This window comes from Rhagoletis pomonella, unplaced genomic scaffold, assembly GCF_013731165.1.
Source record: "Rhagoletis pomonella isolate Grant_MI unplaced genomic scaffold, Rhpom_1.0 Rhpom_scaffold_01134, whole genome shotgun sequence".
NCBI classification, from domain to species: domain Eukaryota; kingdom Metazoa; phylum Arthropoda; class Insecta; order Diptera; family Tephritidae; genus Rhagoletis; species Rhagoletis pomonella.
In genome coordinates, this window is record NW_023459688.1 from 40,641 (window position 1) to 45,720 (window position 5,080).

A 5,080-nucleotide genomic window follows, 5' to 3' on the forward strand; every position below is an offset into this window, starting at 1 on the left:
TATGTTAGCAAAGCTAACGATTAAGAATGATTGATCGAATGGTGCGATGGTATGCATCAACATATGTTTTTTCCATTTGTGGAACGTATGTATATGTGAATTTATCTACCGGTACTAGGACGCACTACGTTCTGACATGAGTTTAGTACATTTTAGAAAAGTGTTTAATCTACTCCTCTAGCCCGTTTTATTAAAAAATCTATTCTATAACAAAGTTTTAATTCATGTGAATATTTCGGCATGACTGACGATGACCTTAATAAAATAAGTCAATACATTGACAATATTCGAATATTTTGTCTATATATGTATAAATAAATTAAAATTTGAAAGAGATGTTTACTGTTTAAGTTTAATGTTATTACTTCGATCCTCATGTGAAATATCCAAATTTTTTTGATATTGCGAATGAGAACAAGATGACACCTGGCTACTACGAAAATTTGTTTTACTCCAATTGGTAGAGTGGTGCGTACTAAAATTAGTTGAGTAATCCGAGCCCTGTTTCACACATATGACAATGAGGAAAATTCATTCACTTCATTGGAAGAATGGGATGGAAAGTACATTCATGCACGAGGGATTACGCAATCGCAGGTAAAAAGGTTGTAGAGGTTGTAAAAAATTCGTAAATTTAATTTGTAATTAACACTAATTTTATTTTATTTTTCTTTTCAGCAGAGGCAGCGGCAAGCAATTTACAATCAGCTCGGCTCGAAGGACCAAATGTTTACACGGGGGCGATTGGGGATTACGCTCCGGTGCAAATATAACCGAAAGAAATAAAGAGAACCAAGATATTTCGGTGTTAATGATGAATTCAATAAAGAGTCGATTTATTTCAATATAGATATATATATAGTGTGGAATAATAAAATATTTGGATGCCTTTGGACGGGAGTGGCCTGGTAGCTGCTGCGCTCGCGTTGATCTTCTAAACCGAAGTGATTAAAAAGGTTTACGGGACCTTAAATTCGACCGCCGGACAGTAACTGACGTTAAGGGGAAACTTAACGAAAGTTCACTGTCCGGCGGGACATTAAAATTTACCGCGCATACTAATACATGTACGCCTGTACGAATATATGTATGCCTATGCAGATACGTATGCACGTACATATGCTGGCATTGGGGCGGTGCGTAAACAAGTAATACGTAGGCTGAAGGCCTAAACATAAATATATTCGTGGGATATCCTGGGTCTAGCCACGATAGCTGGGTTTATACAAATTCAATTATTTACGATAAATTGTCTTCTTATTGTGGAGGTATCATTGAAAGGACATTTTCTCACCCTTTTTAATTCTTGGCGAATAAACTTTCTTCGTGATGCAGTCGAATGTACACACATTTCTTGTCTTGCAAATACATATTTTTTTTTCTGTAATTCAGATAACTACCTTTTGGGTGATTCAGCGTACCCATGTAGCAGATTTCTAATAACACCGAACAGGGATTATGGGCTCAAAAATATTTCCATATTATGCTCAACTCCGGACGTTTGCTATTGAGCATACTTTTGGCATCTTAAAGCAAAGGTTTAGGCAGTTGTATTACTGCAAGTTAAGAAGCTTGAAGAAACTGTGCCACTTCGTAAGAGCTTGCTGCGTTTTGCATAATATTGCAAGTGAATATGACCTAGAATTTATTTCTGAGGTGGCACCAGATATAATGAAAGAAGTCACAACGCGCGGTGAAATTTCTAGGGGAAAGTCTGTACGTGATCCCATACGTCAACAGCTACAAGTTCTCCGTCAAAAACATAAACTAATACACACATATGGAGCGCATTGCTCTACATTTCCGTTTATTAAATAAGATTATAATTAAGTACTATAATTCAAGAATTAAATCAAGCGCGTCAGTATCTTGTCTCTATATCAATGTGAAGTTGGCTGCAGTTAGAAGTTAAAAAGTATTAGTGTTGCCACCTATAATATATTCGTCTATAAGTGTTAGGTCAGATCCCTGCACCACCCCCTTTCCAGGAGCGCCGGGAAAATGGCATGGTATAGCTGCTAGCTCGTCTCTTGGAAAGTAAGCCGGCTTGAGCCGGTCTATGGATACCGTGACTGGTTTCGACCCGATTAGTACGGTGTATGTTTTCGGGTATCTATTAACGACAGTATATGGACCGTCATACGGTGCCTTCAGCGGTTTACGAATGGTGTCGTCTCGTAAGAAAACGTTACTGCAAAAACGTAGATCTTTGGGTACAAAAACTGCATGTTTACCGTGCTGCGAAGTTTGCGTTGGTTTCACATTTTCGAAGTGCTGTCGTAGATCTCGTAAGAAGCTTTGCTCGTCCGCAGGTGTGCTTTCTGAGGTGTTCAACAAATCACTAGGAAGCCGAATTGGCTGACCATAGAGCATTTCAGCTACCGACGCGCCTAAGTCCTCCTTCACAGCCGTTCTTAGTCCGAGTAGGACAATCGGGAGAACATCCACCCAGTTGGTGTCGGCTGAGTGGCACCTGAGTGCCGCTTTCAAAACTCGATGCCACCTTTCCACCAACCCGTTTGCTTGCGGATGATGGCTGGTGGTGTGAATATGTCTTACGCCGAGCAGCTTCGCTAGTTGCGTGAACAAGGCGCTCTCAAATTGTCGGCCTTGATCCGTGGTGATGTACTTGGGTGTACCGAACCTACTTATCCACCCTCTAATTAACTCTCTAGCGACGGTCTCAGCTGTCATGTCTGACATCGGAATCACCTCTATCCATCTGGAGAACCTATCGACACAAGTTAAACAGTAGGTGAATCCCCTCGAAGGTGCGAAGGGTCCACGTTGATGTGCTCGAAATGTTTGCCTGGGATCGCGAATGTCTCAAGTTCCTCTTTTGTGTGACGTGCGACTTAACAATGCTGACATGCTAGACAGCTGCGTACCCGTGCCCGCAAATCGCTGCTCATTCTCTTCCAAACAAAATTTCTGGAAATTAGTTTACTGGTTGCTTTCGCACCTGGGTGTGCTAACCCGTGGTTGGCGTTGAATACTACCTGTCGTAAGGATTCTGGGACGTATGGGCGATTAAGTCATCGCAGACTATGTTAATGCCCGTATCGGGGTGGTGATACTGTACCAAGTGAAGCGAAGTAGGCCCACCGTTGAGCAACTCCTTCAATTCATCGCTGTTGCTTTGTTCGTCGTGTAAATGCTGCATATCTATCGGCGATGGCAGAGCGAATGTTTCAATCCGTGATAACATGTCAGCTACATGATTGTGAGCACCACCTATGTGTCTGATGTCAGATGAAAACTGACTGATGTAGTTCAATTGCCGAGTTTGTCGTGGTGAAAGCTTTTCCCACTTCTGGTTGAAGGCGTGCATAAGCGGTTTGTGGTCTGTAAAGATAATAAAATTCGTTCCTTCCAGAAAGTAACGGAAATGTCGGATCGCTTTGTAGATCGCTAGCAATTCGCGATCATACGCACTATATCGCTGTTCAGTTGAAGTACACTTTTGTGAGTAAAATCCCAACGGTGCCTACCCGTTGTCAACCCGCTGCTGTAGAACAGCACCGACTGCAATGTCTAATGCGTCAGCCATCAGGGCAATCGTGGCACCTCGCAAAGGGAATGCAATGAGTGCTGCATTCGCTAATTGTTCCTTGAGCTTTTGGAAAGCTTCAGTAGCTTCAGGCATCCAGCTGATTGATGTCTTGTCCCTCTTCTTACAAGGACCCATCAATCTCTGCAGTAGCGGCCGCATGCGGTAGAAAACGCCTACAAAAATTTATGGTCCCCAAAAACCGCCTTAGTTCGTGAACCACTTTCGGTTTCTTGCACTCCAGTATACCCTTTACCTTGTGAGGTAGTGGTCTGATGCCTTTAGACGACACCAAGTGACCTAAAAATTCCACCTCGTTCTGGCCTAGTTGGCATTTTCCTTCGTTGATAACTAAACCTCTCTCACGATAACGTCTAAAGAGTTGAGTACGTTGTCGAGATATGGGAAAACAAACGGTAGTCCCTTGACCGTTTCATCGATAAATCGTTGAAACGTTTGAGCGGCGTTTCTGAGGCCAAACGTCATATACTTAAACTCAAAAAGCCCGAAAGGGGTTAGTATGGCAGTCTTTGGAACATCAGCTGGATGCACCGGAATCTGATGGTACGCTTTCCTACAGTCGACCACAGAAAAAATTGTCTTACCATGTATGTCGCCTCCAAAGTCCTGAATATGACGAACGGGATAGTTGTCTGGAATTGTCTTTGCATTCAATCGTCGGTAATCGCCGCATGGGCGCCAGGAGCAGTTAGATTTATGCACCATTTGCAACGGACTAACCATTGGCTCTTCGAGCGTTGACAAATTCCGCGCTCCAACAAATACTCGAACTCCTTTTTAGCGATTTCCATCTTTTCAGGGGACAGGCGACGTACTTTCTGAACTACCGGGGCTCCCCTCGTTTCTATGAAGTGCTGGACTGCCGCCTCGGTTTTATTTAACCCAGTCGAGGCATTGGTGAGGTCGGAATAACGCGCTAAAATTTGCTGGAACATGTTGTCTCCTTTTAGTGAAATAATACTATGTGCTGGTTTCATTATTTGACAAATAGTTTGAACGTTCGTTGTTTTCTCGATGATTACCTTATTTTTGACGTCCACCACAATGTCGTAGTGCTGGAAAAAATCAGCACCCAATATATGGTGAGCGACGTCGGCGACAATAGATAACCAGGAGAATGTCCGCCGTAGACCCAGGTCCAATGTAATGCGTTTTTGGAGGCAAGTATTTATATGCGTATTATATACAGCCACTAGTTTCATAGCGAATGTTTGAGTGTTTTAGCTATTACGCTTGGGCACTACTGATATCTCAGCGCCCGTATCGATAAGAAATTTCAACGAGGATACTCTGTTTCGGACGTAAAGACGGCAAGAACCATTGTCAGCCCCCACTGTAGCCGCTTTGAACGGGGGGCTGACTAGTTTTCCGCGTGTCGCTGAGCGTAGGTGCATGGCGATCGACACCTAGTTGCTTTGTCACCGAAAGTATGATGATACCAACAGAAACCGTGGTTTGTTGGCAGAGTCGAACGATTACGTGCACTAGACGATGGCTGCAGACGTACTG